Here is a 16,064-nt window from a genome sequence, read left to right as displayed (position 1 = left end):
CAAAGTACATTGGTGTAGCGTGCAGAGGTTCAGTTAGCTCTTTCTATCAGTGCCGGGAGGTCCTTTGCTTGGTAGCTAAAGACTATTTAATATTACAGAGGCATATGGTGTATCGAGTAATGTGGAGTACGGTCCATTAGTGTGGAGCTCAGTGGCATAGAGTGCAGCAGAAAAGAATAGGGTGGAGTGGAGTGGCGTAGGGTGGAATGACGCATAGTGGAAGAGAGTGCAGTGACGTAAAATAGAGCGGATTGATGCAGGGTAGAGTGCAGTAAGGTAGAGTGATGCAGTGGCAGGTTGCAGTGTTGCAGAGTGCAGCAATGTATAGTAGAGTGGCGCAGAGTGCATTGGCGCAGAAAGCAGTGGTGCAGATTTTACTGGCTTGGAGTACAAAGGAGTAGAGTGCAGTGGCGTAAACAATTGCAGTAGAGTACAGTGTTGTAGCGTGTTGTAAAGTAGAGTATAGTAGCACAAAGTGTAGTTATGCAGAGTAGTTAGAGTAGAGTGCATTGATTTTGAATAAAGTGGTGTAGAGTGCAATGGTGGAGTGGCACAGAGCAGAGTGGCACTGAACGGTGTAGAGTGGATTGGGGCCTAGTGCAGTGGCGTAGAGTAGATTGTTTCAGAATAGAATGGAGCGGTGCATGGTAGTTTAGTGATGTAGAGTGCAAAGTAAATTATAATGGATTGGCATGAAGTGCATTGGTGTGGAGTGGTACAGAGTAGATTGCAGTGGCATAGGGTGCAGTGTTGCAGAGTAGTGGCATAGAGTGGAGTTGTGCAGAGTGTAGTGGTGTTTGGTAGGGTAGTGTTTGGTGGAGTGCATTGGCGTAGAGTGGTATAGCATAGAAAGGCATTAAGTGGTGCAGAGTAGAGTGCAGGGACACAGTGTGGAGTGGCATAGTGTGGAGTGGTGCAAAGTAGAGTGGAATATGCATGGTGTGGTAGCACACTTCCATTAGAGACAACCCATCTTCAATTGAAATCGCCATTACATTTGCAGAGACTTACATTTTCACTGGTAAAATATACAGCGCACAAACGATAATGTGTAGAAATGTGTTAATTTGTTTTGATCTTTTTTAAATATTTGTTTCCACCACACTTCAGAAATACCAAAAATGTGCTTCATTTGGGCTTTTGTAATTCATAAATATCTGCACAGTTCATTTATGGACATTCACATTTTGAGCCAGAAGAATTGTCACATAAATCTTCTCATTTTGAAGTCGGAGAAAGAAAAGTAAATACCAAGCTCCCTGGAAGATGCAGCCTGACATTTGACCTCTGTCTTTAAATACACAGCAAATGTGATATGACAAGATTAGGACGGGAAACATCCTTCACAACGCGGGCATTGCATCTCAATGCCTTTACATCGCGGGTATTACAACACAAGTCGTTACAACAACTTGCACTGGATGGCGCTCTAACATAACGAATAGTATGATTTACTCTTTCAACACCTTCCCTACTGTATGTAGAGTGGAGTTGGAATAGTAAATCATACTATTCGAAGTCCAGCACCCTCCAGCGCAAATCACGACTTGCGTTGTAACAAACGCGATGTAAAGTACCACTTTGTAAATGTATGCGTGGTAATGTCATACATTCGAGAAGGACGGGATTTAAAGGCTTGCTTGTAGATTTTAAGCACTAGTGGAAAAATACAGTGAATAGAGTTGAGGCAAGAGACTAACTCGAGCTCGACAGCTCAAAACAAATACAGCCTCAAATAGAAAGCAAGAACATGTGAGTTACAAACCACAAAGCCAATTGTAAACAACAGGTGGAATACATGCCCAGGAAAGCTTTCCGAATGTCACCAAGCTGTCATTAGCAAGTCAAACAGCTGCGCTGTCTGGTAGACTTCGACCTAAAAATTATGCCTTATGAAAATGCGACACATCTTAATCATGTTATTAACCATACTTCTACTTATATTGGCAAAATTGTTTCAAGTGCAGTATAATTAATTAATCGTTTATAACTAGAATTCATCATAAAAATCATTAGTACTTCAAAATTTGTCATCCAAAAGTGCATGTCTACAAAAAAAAACAACTCACCAATAGTTAAAGGCAAGCTTAAACTCCATGAGCAATGGGAGAGGAAGTGGAGTTGCGGATGCTTAGTGCATTGGGATGTAATGTTCTTTAAAGTGCTGAGTGGTCCTGATAGATATGAGGATGTAGTTCCAGATCCTGGGTGCATTAAATGAAAAGGCCTGTTGTCTTAGTTTAAAAAATACTTTTTTACACTTCTTAGTCTGCAGTCTGATGGTGTTGTGGTTTGGATATGATGCAGCTGGACGGCAAGGGGAGTCAAAGGTCTTCCATCGGGTGTGGGGGGGGTAATGTGATCATATTTCTTCAGACCCTGGACATGATTTGCTGCAGCATGCAGGATGTCTCAAAGGCTTCCAATGTGGAGCCTGGGAAGCCATGGAGTAGGGTAGTGCCACCATCAAGACGCAAGAGTACAAGGGCTTGAACTGCAGTTCTGAAGTTGCTTTTTGGAAGAAACAATTCTCCTTTCGTTAGAAAGGAGAGCTGGTACTGGGTCATCTTTGTGTTTTTTGAGAATGTGTTCCTTGAGGGCGAGTTGGTGTTTGGGGTGAGTCCAAGTGATTTGACATTGGGTGGGAATTTGGGTTCAAAGCTGCCAATGTTCATGTCATTCAACCAAGTTTTTACTGTATCTTGTTTGTTGTTCTTGGCAAATAAAAGAATTTCTATCTTATTTGGGTTGATCTTCAGGTAGGTGCTGGACAATCGGGCCTGCATGGTGTGCAAGCTGTGTTTGACTCACAAATCTTTACACGTTTTCCCTTTTGTGCTCTCAATTCACCAACCAGTATTTAGTAAATCAATTGGAATGCACTGAACCAATCTCCTGCTTCATATTCAATACTACAACTGGTTCTACTTGTCTCCCCTTGAAAGAAAAACAAATTATATATTTATTTATTATAATATAAAATGCAAATCATTCTATCCACAATATATACATTGACATTTGTACAATATTTAGTATAAGATATAAAATATACTACAGTACAAAGGAATCAAAAATTATTCCTGTTCATGTGTAATATTTCAACCGCATATATACCCACATGTGATGTTCATGTACAGTCCCTGAATAAGCAGGCCTAAAATTATCTATGTCCACATTATACCATGGCTTGTATACATATGCATTTCATTGCTAACAAATAAATAGTTTCAGTAATTACCCTTGTACAAATTATATCTAAAAGTTTTAATAGATTGTCACTCGTGGATATAAACAAAAACACACACAAACTATGTCATACATTTTTTTTTCTTTTTGTACTTATTTCATTCCATTCCTAAAAACTGTTGACGCAGCGTTTCACTGAATCTTAGGATCAAGTCCTCCCCTTCTTCGGAACAATTTCACATTAAACAACTTTTTAGAAAAATATTTTTTTATCTCAATTGGCCATTTGTGTCTTTATCTCTTTCCTGATGTCTGTTCGCCCTCCACTGGACCTCGACTTTATGTAAAAAGGTGTATGCTCCTTAGTTCAAGTGGAAACTTCTCTTTACGGTTTTGTCACTTCTGTGTCTAACCCCTATGTTCTTGCTTGTGACTTAATCTTTTATAAATGGTGAGCAGTCCTAATCTTCACTTTAGGGTACTCATGAGTTCTGTTCTTATTCAATAGTGTGTACCCTAAAGTGAAGATTAGGACTGCTCACCATTAATAAAAGATTAAGTCACGAGCATTCTGATTGATTTATTAAATACTGTTTGGTGAACTGAGAGCAAAAAAGGGAAAACGTGTTAAGATGTTTGAGCTGATCTTCCTAACCGGTCCCTTTTGGCTTTAAAAGGGTAACTTTACTCTGTTTTCGGAGCAAGCTGTCTTTAAAGCATTGAAAGTGTGAAGCAGAGGAGACTTTCAAGAAGACTTGTATATCATCGGAATATTAGGGAAACTGGATGCTTATACTAGTGAGCAGAGATCAAGCAGCTCCACATGAAGGCTGGAGATGACCGGAGACAGTATGGAATCTTGGGGCACTCTACACATAATGGGGTTAATTGTGACCTAGTGGTGCCAATGTGAACAAACTGGTGTCTGTTGGAAAGGTGGAAAGAGAACCAGTGAAGGACAATACTGGTGAATGATATTCGACACTCTTGGGTGTGTGTGATTGTGGGTTGATCAAATGTGTTGAAGGCAGCTGAGAGGTCTAGTACATTTATCTGAAACTCCTACCCCATACACCACAAGAAATGATTTAATAGTTCAATTTAATTGCATCTCAATTTGAGGATATAAATAGGGTAGAGGGAATGTGACATGTTGACATCTATTGCCTTGAGGGTACCTTGGCCATTAATGACCACCACTTAAACAGGTTTGAGAATGTTTTCATCTGTGCTCATAAAGGTCTCAATAATTAAGGCCTTGGTGGTTTTTGACCGGGGTATCAACAACTCTAATGGTTAGCATAGTTTTGTATATGCAACTACTGTGCCCAATGTTTTCCATGTGTGTTTGAATTTGCATAATAATTTAATGAATACATTTATGTAGTGAGAAAGAACCTAGCAAAGTAGGAGCAAGGTGAAGAACAGGAATTGTGAGCCCTAAGATGCAATACATCATCCACACAAAAGATGATGGGTTGAATGCTTGCAATAAGTATACCCACTGGCAATCTCTCGGGGTAACATTCCAACCTCATGTTCTTTATCCCACCATGCCACCTCTGATTGGACAGCCATGTGCAAATCATTATTTGTCCTCCTCCAGTATAAACAGTCCAACTCGAACTGCCAAAACCCGTCCACTCCGCACTGTAACTCAAGCAACCCAAGACCTGACCAGATAATATTAAATACAAGCTTGTTCACAAGGCGGCAGGTAGTGGGGTTCATTAAAGACAGTAAAGCTATTTGAAGAGATTTTGAAAAATTTATTTTGTACAATACAGGCATTAGCAGTTGAAGGCTATCCGACTACCTTGATAAATATGACTCTTTGATCACCCACACTTAATTTCTGAGGAGTTTAAGGCTTTAGTTTGATTGTGATCAGTTACTAGAGAGTAAACAGTGGGGGATCCTGGAGCCAGTATTTGACGCAAAGAGGACTTCTGTTACTCTTGAAAGCCTAGTCACTTCGTTCAAGAAAAGGAAGAACTTGAAAGATTGTATGTTGATGAATGGAAGGTACATTCATTGCTGCAGGATCTGGATGTGACAATACAGATCAAATGTGGTTACGATCCACTTTTTCCTTGCCAAATATATGTATGCATTTGCCCATGCTGACTGACATGCCTTCCTAGCTGATTCTTGACTCTGATGTTTCAAACAATCAGAGTACTTGGATTGTGTAATTTCAACTTCTTTTAATTACTTTCATGCAATTCTTTGTAACCTTAATATACTTAAAATAATTTTTTGTGAGTAAAAGTATTCCCAGCCAATACCATTAATATAAAGTAACTTTTAAATATAACTTTTTTTAACTTGGGTGACAATTGCATTGCTTCCACATGAGAAAAAATGACTGCTGTATGACTGGTTTGTTAATGAGCGCAAATAACTGAAGTCTGAACCAGGTACCTTTTTATAAAGGCAAATAAAACTCTGAGGAAAAAATTCAGTAAACCATACACAAATTAGGTGAGCCCATTAAAATGTGGGTGCATTTACAAATGGCAATACCAGTAGAAAGGACTTTGATTTGCTGAAGGTTCTGCTATTGAAAGTTGGGTAGAAAATCCATTTGTTCTTAGGCTTCCAGTGCCACGATGCTAAAGTGGAATTAGATTTGTGTGTGAGCTTGGATAGTGTGAGTTAACCACTTTATACAGTTGTCAGGTAATTGATGTGTGTAGCAAAACTAATATTACATAATGTATACTGCAAATCGTAATGCCAGGGACTTTGAATCATTGCAGTTTTTCAACTGGAGGAAGAAATAAGTTAAGTGGAGCCCACCAACTAAACACGTCCCTTGGCTCCAAGTCTATAAGATCTCTTCAGTATACACATCAATCCAATATAGTACCAGGGTTGTTGGGAGTTAAGTGAAAGGCTTTGTGATGCACTTAAATGCATTACCCCTGTAGGCATGAAGTATATAGTTCAAGGTTCATGCGAAGGGGAACGAATCATGCCTCCTAATTCTCCTCGACCTATCATAAGCCTTCGATACAGTCAAACATATCCATCTCCTGAACCTAGTTGAACACAGAATGGGCTTATCAGGAGCTGTCCTAAAGTGGTTTGCCTCTTTCTTAGACAACCAAACTCCAAGAATCAAGATGAACCCATTGCTATCTTCAACCACACTGGTCACCATGAGAGTCCCTCAAGGTTCCGCCATATCTCCTACTCTCTTCAATCTAGTCATAGAACCCTTAACCAAAATTCTGAAACTCCATAATATCAACTACCACATGTACGTGGACGATACCCAAATATATCTAAAGATATCATCGCCGGATGACATCTGCCTACTCAATACAACTTTACAAAAAACACTCATTTGGCTAACAAAAAACCACCTCAAACTCAATGTGCTCAAAACTGACTTTCTCCTAATCTCCCCACCAGAAGGACAAGGTGAACTAGTAAACTGGATGAAACACCTACCAGCCCTCAATTGCAAACCTCACATTATCGATTCCACAAGATCAATGGGAATAATACTAGACAAGAATCTCAACATGAGGGAACACATCAGCACAGCCACCAGAGGAGCAAAGTTTCATATGAACATTCTCAGAAAACTAAACCCCTTCTTCAACGAGAACGACCTAAAAACAGCTGTTCAATCTCTAGATCTACCCAGAATAGACTAAGGGAATACAACCTTTATGTGGCTTGCCCAGATCCAGTCTGGCTCCTTTAAGAGCCTCACTCAACGCGGCTGCAGGACTCGTCACTGGCTCCAGAAAGAACAACCACATCAACCCAGATCTAAAGGAACTGAATTGACTCCCTTATGAGGCATGAGCACAGCTAAAGATTGTATGCATGATGCACGACGCACAAAGCCCTGCACCTCAATACACCAAAGTATCTAGCAAATAAACTCCAATTATCAGGCAATAGCAGAACTCTGAGACGCACCAACACCCTGCTATTGAAACCACAAAAATTTTGCAAAAAAGAAATCTACACACGCACCTTCTCTGGCCTAGCACCTAGGATATGGAACTCCCTGCCCCAAGCAATCAGAATGAACCCCTCCACCACCTCCTTCAAAAATGAAGTCAAACTACTTCTAATGAATAAAACTCTCTCCTGATCCCAGCCCTGATGCAAGTTGATACCAACCACTCATCTACCAAGACGCTTGATGATCTCTAAACGAGAATCCTAACACAATCCTGACCTTAACCTATACAATCTCATCTTAGATACTCATTTATATGTGACCAACGTGCAACTTTTCTTTTGATGTAACCTTTGTAAAGCGCTCTGATACCCTCATAGGGTGTATTCTGCGCTATATAAAACCTTATAAATAAATAAAATAAAGTCTGAAGTAGACCCATCTCGTTGCAAGGTATGGCAAAAACAGTTTGTGTTTGTGCTGTAACCGCATTATGCAGGGGTTTGTATATTGGTGCTCAGCATGGTTTCCTGAAGTGAAAGAAAAAAGCAGACATGATATGTGGCAGACACTCTGAGAAGAGGGATTGCATAGTGGTATACACAAGGTATTATTACTGATGCACGTTGTGCTATTGCCACAGTTTGTTATGGAAAGTGAGGTGAGAGACGTGGTGTGTCCATTCACAGCTGCCCCATCCCAGATTTTTTAATCAAAAGTCTAGAGCAGTGATACTCAAAGTACGGCCCTGGGGCCGCATGCGGCCCTCCTGACTTTTACATGTGGTTCCCGGTTGAACAGCTTCACCAGATTGCGGTTACTGCACAAAGCACTAATACTCAAAGACCTCAAATGAATGGCAAGCATTTATTTACAGTCAAACTGAAGCAAAACTAAAGCAGCACAGAAGCTGTCCTGCACCACTTGTCTTTAAAAATGAAAGCGTTCTTAAAGTTGTTTTGCAACAAATGTGTAAAACCATGATAGTCTCTTCAAAATTAAAGAAAAGTGAATTTCATTAAACTGCAGAGGCGTTTCTCCTTAAGACATCGAATTATAAAAGTGCAATGCCATTTTATTATAAGGTGACCGTTCTCAAACTTGAAATTAAAAACATGCATGCCTCCCCTCCTTACCCTGACAACAATGCCAAAAGGTAAAGTGAAATAAAGCAGTTGCCCAGGATCACACAGTTTGGTCAAGTGTGGAAGTTGGGATTGATCCCAGGTGCTATTCAGCCACTAGATACACATGCACCTCTTCCCCAACGCCCGCCTACACCTCCCACGCCCCGACCGCCACCATGTTGGCATCAATGCAGCCCCCAGTCATACCACAGATTAACTTTTTGGCCCCTGGGAAAATGTTGGCGAGCACCCATGTGAGAAAGTGCCATCTTTCTTGCATTGGTATGCCCCAACTTTTTTTCTGACTGCTGATGTGCTTTAACTGAGTGTGCTCTGGGCTCCTGCCAACCAGGTACCCAGGACCAGTATTCCTTCCCTAAAACGGTTACAACTAAAACCCAATTGATATCTCTGGCCACCTGTCAGCCCCTGGTAAATGGTACCCAGGGCATGGTGACCAGAGAAGACCCCTGAGGGCTGAAGCACTTATTGTGCCACCCTCAGGGGCCCTGTACCCTGACACCCACACACTGCCTTTGCAGGCTGAGTGTCTAAGTACAGAACCGAACAAAGAGTCGAGATGGCACACATCCCTGTTTTCCATGCCCACAGAACCCACTGCCCTGGAATACTTCAGTCACCCCTCTAGCTGGGTGCCCTATGCCAGAGGTGTGGGAATGGGGCATTGATCCCTGTCCCCCTACAGTACCCAGGGCCATTCCTGGGCACTGTAAGTGCAGTGATGCCATTAAGAGTATATGGTGCTGGGAGGTTGTCATTACGAACTCCACAGCACCATAATGGCTACACTGAAGACTGACAAGTTTGGTATCAAACTTCTCAGCACATTAAGCCCGCACTGATGCCAGTGTGGTATTTAATGTAAAATGCACCAGAGGGCATCTTAGAGATGCCCCCTAAAACCCTAACCTACAATCCACGTCTGGGCTGAGTGGCTGCAGAGGCTGCCACACAGCAGACATGTTGCTGGACCCCTGGGTGGAGAGCCCCCGGCTCTCCTGGGCCTGCAACAATGCACATCCTGGGCGAGGTGCTAGGTCTCCTCCCCCAGGATGGGCAGGGGGAAGCCTCAAAGGCATACCGCCTCTGTGAGCTTCTCCAGACCATTTGCTGTACACAGCAGCTGGCCCCCACCAGTCCTGACCCCCACTCTAGCGGGAAGACTGGCGGTAAAAACTACGTCAAGAAGGGGGTGTGCCAGCCTGTGCCAACCCCACCCCTCAGGTGGGGGAGACGAGGTGAAGCACGACCCCGGACTCCGGCCATCTTGAAGATGGGGAGCCCTGCCCTGCCCAATCACAGCTAGGCTCCTGCCCCCTCCCACAGGAGAGGAGCAGGCTAGGGGGTGTACCCACCCTAGGACAGGGACCTATTGGTCCCTGTCCTTGCCCTACCTGTAACGCCCCTAAATTCAGTATTTAGGGGCTCCCTGAACCTTCCTTCCTCAGATCCTGATAAGAAAAGAAGATCAAGAGGAAGAATACCTGCTGTGCAGCTGCTAACAGGACGACCACAACTGACTTGGCCCCAGCCCTACCGGCCTGTTGATCCTGGAACCTGCTCATGCCTAATCCCGGCGACTCCTGCGGACAGCAACCTTGGGACACCCAGAAGACCTGCCTGCCTTGACCCTCTTAAAGCCTGGGACTCCCATCAGCAGAGGCTCTGCTGCAACAACACCCCTGGTGCCAGCCGGGAAGCTCAGGACCAACCCACTCTGCACCCGCCGAGCCCGGCCCATACCCGAGTGATCCAGAACCACGAGGACGTCCCTCCTGCGACTGGGACCCGTAGTCCAGTGCCCAAAGACCCTCCTCGACAACCCCGACGATGCCTGCAGCCTCAGGACAGAGGACACCTCTGACCGCGACCAGCAGGGGGTAAGATTTCCCGACGTAAAAAGCCACCCCTGCACCCGTGCCCCACGGCCCCCTGTGCCCAACTCCTGGGTGTCTACCTATCATCCAAGACCCCAACTTACCCCTAGAAGTGTTGGTCACTCCAGAAGATCCTTCGTCCCCGAGCCTGCAGCCTTTGTTCCCTTTTCAAGTTCCTCATTGAATACCATTGAGCGCCGACGGCTCAAAAGCACCCTTCACCCAGCCGCCTGAGTGCCCCTGGCAGTGCAACCTGTACCCTATCCTACTTCCCCATTTGCCCTGAGCAAGTGCCCAGGGGCCCAGCTCCCACAGCCGTGTGGCCTGCTAGCCAGCAGCCACCAACCCGAGGCCCCCTTTCCCTTATTGGATAACATTGGGCCTAACTACCTCTGCACCCGGCCGCCCCTGTGCCGCTGGGGGTGAACCAACTGTACTTACCTGACCCTGGGGGACCCCTGAGTCCATGCCCAGAACCCTAACTTCACCAGCCAAGTACTCACCTGGAAACCGATAACCCACTTACCTGCCATTGGATAACATTGACTGGTTTGACTGGAAAAATCTTCTAAGTGTGAAGTTTTGGAAACTAATAATAATCATATAAAATCACCGGAATTCCGAAGTACTCACTTGTGATCAGGGAGATACCAGTACTGTACCTTGTAGCCGCAAAAGTAATCCTTACCGGGTTTAAAGACTTTTCGGCCACTCTCCAATGCCTCAATTTCCTCCCCCACGTTCATTCCCCTACCCATGTTCATGGCCATATTTTAGATCAAATATGGTCAGCCAGTCGCACTTTCCTCTCCCCTACCATTCTCCCGTGCACCTGTTCCGATCATTCTTTGATCTTATTTTCCATCGAGCTTGGTGCACCAGAGAAACTTCTCCTACCCAAGAATCTTTCTGCTCGAAATTGGAATCGGGTTGATCTTAATTCTCTCTGTGCTTCCCTCACTTCCTCTCCCCCTGATCTTTTTAACCTCCCCCTTGACTCTCAAGTAGACGCCGTGAATTATTGGTTGTCTTCCTCCTGTGACCTGGTTGCCCCGTTCAGGAAAGTCAAGGCCTGCCGCCCTCATGATGCCCATAAGTGGTTTACGGACGAGTTGAAAATTCTCAAATTGGACCTCAGGCTTTCTGAACGCCATTGGAGGCGTAACTATTGTCCTCTCTTGCGGGCCAAATACAAGTCTCTCCTAGCTAACTATAAGAGGGCTATCCTCCTAGCTAAAACCCTATACTTTTCGGAGAAAATCACATCATCAGCCAATAAGTCTAAAGAGATTTTCTCCATAGTTCGCAACTTAGTTGCTTCTGATAGGGCCAACCCTAATCTTATCCCTTCTCAAGCTCTCTGTTCGTCCCTTAATGACTTCTTCATAGAGAAGATTGCGAAGATTAAATCTAACATCCCCTCAGTATCTTTGCCACCTCCTTCCCCTGTTTTTCCTCTGCCCTCTTCTTTTCTCGACCAGTTTCCCCCGATCCCTATGGACTCCTGTCTTGCTTTACTCCAGAAAGTGAAGTCAGGCTCCCCGGCTGATTCTGCTCCAGCTCGCATCCTGAGAGAGCTCTTCAGCTACTGCCCTGACCCCCCTCTTTCCCTCCTTAATGCCTCTATTTCTTCTGGTCTAGTCCCGAAATTCTTTAAATCGGCCATAGTTTTCCCTATTTTAAAAAAGCCTGGTTTAGACCCCTCTCTTCCGTCTAATTTTAGACCTATTTCCCTTCTTCCATACCTAGGGAAGATCTTGGAGAGCTACATCACAACTTGTCTCTCTACTTTCATTGAGGACAACCATCTCTTCGCCTCCCACCTAGCGGGATTCCGCCTGGCCCACTCTACTGAGTCAGTGGTCCTGTCCGTTCTAGACGAGCTAAAGAGCAAGGCTGATTCCAACCTTCCTCAAGCCTTGGTGCTCCTTGATTTGTCCGCTGCGTTTGACACGGTCGACCACTCCATCCTTCTCGGCCGTGTCAGCGCAGCGGGCGTTCGGGGCACGGCCCTCTCCTGGCTCGCCTCTTTTCTTAAGGAACGGACTCAGGCGGTCCATCTCTCGGGCCTTTCTGCCTCCACCCGCCTGGTTCCTTGCGGGGTCCCCCAAGGTTCCTCCCAGTCCCCCCTTCTTTTTAATCTTTACATTCATCCCCTTATTCTTTCTCTTCTTGACATGGGGGGTCTCCGTGTACAATTATGCGGATGACCTCCAGCTAGTATTTGATCTCTCCTCTCCCCTGGACTCCCTGCCTAAATTCCACTCCACCCTAGTGTTCATTTCTGAGTGGATGAACCACAATCAACTTAAACTTAATCTGGACAAGACGGAGCTGGTCCTGACTGGCCCTACCACCTCCCCTTGGTCCGCCGCCTTTTGGCCCTCCATCTTCGGCCCCTCTCCAGTTCCGGCGGCCTCAGCAAGGACCTTAGGCATTAAAGTCAGTCGGGACCTCTCCATGCATGCCCAGATTAGTTCATTTGTCTCCTCTTGTTTCCTTTCCCTCCAGATTATTCGGAAAGTATCCCGCTTTTTTTCTCCTGATGCTCTTAAACTTATTATTTTGGCAATGATTCTCTCCCGTCTTGATTACGGGAATAGCCTCTACATGGGCATCCCGGCCTACGAACTACGCCGTCTTCAGGCTATTCAGAATCAGGCCGCCCGTCTTATCCTCCACCTTCCCAAGTTCCATCACATCACTCCTGTTTTGAAATCCCTTCACTGGCTCCCCATCTGCCAGAGATCCCTTTTCAAGATGGGATGTCTGGCCTTCATGGCCCGTGCCCGCACTGCCCCGGCTTTCATTAATCACCTCATCAGTCCCTATACCCCCAGTCGTGCCCTCCGCTCCTCCAATCAAGCTCTTCTCAATGTTCCTCGCTTCCGCAGGTCTAAAACTGGAGATACTAGATTCTCTGTACTAGCTCCTCGCTTCTGGAACAGCCTTCCGCTGTCCATTAGATCTACTCCAGTTTATTTTTAATTCCGCAAGGCCCTTATGACTTTCCTGTTCTCCCAAGCGTACTCCTGCTGAATTCCATCTCGGTAGATTTCCGTGCTCCTTAGTTATAACTCTAGCGCCAGGAAGCCGCTTGGTCACAGTGCACTCTATTAAGTATTTTTAACTTCAACTTTACTAGTAATATGTATTTTCTCCATAGGAATCCATTGTCTGCTTTTCTATGAAAATTCTGCGGTATCTACTTTTGAAAACTTTAAATATTCTGTAAAAATCATACAAAATACTGAAACACATTTACTCACCTGTTTTAAGTTAAGACCCCAGTGCTGGACCCAGGAGCCCTGTACTGGATTACAAAAGTAACGAGATCATACTTTACCTTCAACCTGAATTTTCTCCCATTTGATAACATTGCCAGTTTTTCATTGAAAAGTTTCTAAGTGTGAACTTTTAAAACTGCTTTATATTCCCGAAAAATCACTACCATAACTAAAACGATTTTACTAAATTGGTTTCAGCTTAGACCCCAGGACTGAACCTAGGATCCAGTCCTGGAACTACCAAAGCAATCTACAAAGTGATCAACTGTACATATATGATGACAACCCATTGAGCTCAATGCTGTATTGTGTTTAGAATTGTGTTGCCTACTGCTACCCCTGTATCTATTGTGTTCACAAAGTTTATTGCCTCTTTGTAAAGTAATTACATGAGTACTCATATCGAGAAAAGTATATTTTTATACCTGTTGGTTCTAAAAATAAAACAACTATATCTATTGATATGAAAACAATTGGCCTGGAGTTCAGTCCTTGAGTGTGTGAAACCTTTTGCTGACTGACTGTGTACAACAAATGCTTTACACTGTCCCCTGGTACTGCCTTACTGCTCGACCAAGCTACCACTTTTGAGAGTAAGGTCAGTCCTGACTTTAACCTCTGTTATACCTCTGGGGTTTGTGGACTCTATACACACTGTACCTTATTCTGGTCCAGTATATATAGAGCCACTTTCTCACAACCCATGGTCTAAATCAAACAACTAGAACAAAGACTATCCGTATCCTTCTGCTTTGCTTTGCTATTGCTAATATTTACAGATGGCATTGCCCTAATGACTTCTGCTAAGAACGCTATATACATTGTTTGTTGCCTAGAATGACTTAATACAGTAAAGCGAAAACACAGAGAATAAATAACGACCAAAAGGGTGATTTTCGGACCCAGTCACCTTATCTTTAAAGCATTTGCTCTAAATGAAAAAAAGAATCTAGAAATTGTGCATAATGTTGACTACCTGAATTTGCTATTTGCCATTGCATTAAGCTGGGAAGTCCAATAGGAAAGTTCATGAAATACTAACCTCAACACGAATCATTAAGCTTGAGATTATTTTTATGTCGTCAGCCATCATCCTCTGGAAGAAAGGTTATGGCCCATATCATATCTGGGTTTTGTAGGCATGGCAGTTTGGGACAAGACTGGGCTGAGATTCTGGGATTTAAGAGACTATTCTGTAACGGGGGCCCGCAGCCTCCGTTGTGTGGCAGGGGCCCTGGCAGTTCTTGGGCCCCTTAAGCACCCATTCAATGTCATTAAGACCTTTCAAAATACAGAACAGAAGCTTCTGCAGCCTGTGGAAAGCCTTCTCTGTTGGAAGTGCCCGGACATTTGCTGAAAATAACACATTGCAAAATATTTTCATTTATTGTGGCAATATACAACATGCCATGACAAGGCACCCATCTGAATCTGTTTAACCTCACAAAGGAGGGAGAATAAGGACTGAGAGAAGAAGAGGGAAAGAACCTACAGGGTATTAGAAATGACAAGGAGACAGGGCATTGGAAAGGATCAAGAGAGTAAAAGCGAGATAGAGAGAGACACAAGTTATCAGGTTAATTAATCAAGAGACATCAGAGTAAGTGAGATAGAAAGATAAGATTGAGAGCAAGGTTATAAAGAGAAAAGGGGCTGAATGCGAAAAAAGAGAAACACTAGAGGGAGAAACAGATGGAGAGCGACATGCAGGTGAATAAGAGACTCTTAAAAGAGGGAGACAGAGACATGATCGAGAGAGAGAGAGAGAGAGAAAGCGAGAGAGATGTTTTAAGAGACGGGTGGGAAAAGAGAAGTCTGAGGGAAAGAGAAAAAAGTAAAAGTAAAATACAGTGTTTGGACCCTGTTCATGCGGGTTCCAGAGACATTTTTGGTATTTATCACACCCAAAAAAGTCAGAGAAAAGCGAGAGACACTAGAGGGAGAGACAGATGGTGAGGGACATGCAGGTGAAAAACAGATACTTAACAGAGAGGTAGAGATATGAGAAAGTGAGAGAGAGGTTTTGAAGAGACAGGTGGGAGAAGATAAGACCGAGAGAATGAGGAGAAAGTACAAGGAAAATACATTACTTAGACCTTGATTATGCGTGCCCCAGAGACGTTTTCGGTATTTATCAAACCCGATAAAGTCCAGCAGCCCTGGGTTGGGAATTCATCAGGCGCAATAAATGGCACCTAAAAGGTACCTACAGAGAGTTTTCCCCAGTGATGCTCTGTGAGGCTTTGTGAAGGTATTGTATGGGGACAAGATTAGTTGTGGTATGGCAGCCCCCCCCCCCATCGTGCTTTGAAGGGGGCCCAATCCGGTTTTACTACTATTGAAGGAGTAATGCTACAAGGTGAGACACATGAACAGCTTAAGGATCCTCGAACTGCGGGCTGCCAGGAATGGTTCCAGATCCTTGCCCAATTTGCAATATAATCATCGATTATGTAAACTAGTTGTATTTAGTGATGTATGAAAATGTATCTTATCTAGATATTCTGAAAATGTTGCTTAAATGTAGGCCCTTTCGGACAACTGTGTGGTAGCCCTGCCCAAATTTTGGCATTTCAAGACATGAAAGTATGTAAAAAAGTTAAATTCCATGTGTTCTGGTGATTTGTTTTAAACCCCAATC

At 44.0% G+C, this 16,064-nt stretch overlaps 1 protein-coding gene across 4 annotated transcripts in view; it reads left to right on the top strand.

The window, feature by feature from the left end:
* Positions 1-16,064, top strand: part of CPVL (carboxypeptidase vitellogenic like) — a 799,647-nt gene that overhangs the window by 59,081 nt on the left and 724,502 nt on the right. The window lies entirely within an intron of this gene.

Source organism: Lissotriton helveticus, chromosome 10 (genome assembly GCF_964261635.1).
Source record: "Lissotriton helveticus chromosome 10, aLisHel1.1, whole genome shotgun sequence".
Classification (NCBI taxonomy): Eukaryota; Metazoa; Chordata; class Amphibia; order Caudata; family Salamandridae; genus Lissotriton; species Lissotriton helveticus.
Note: the sequence above shows the minus strand (reverse complement) of the source record. Positions and strands in the feature narration are given on the sequence as shown.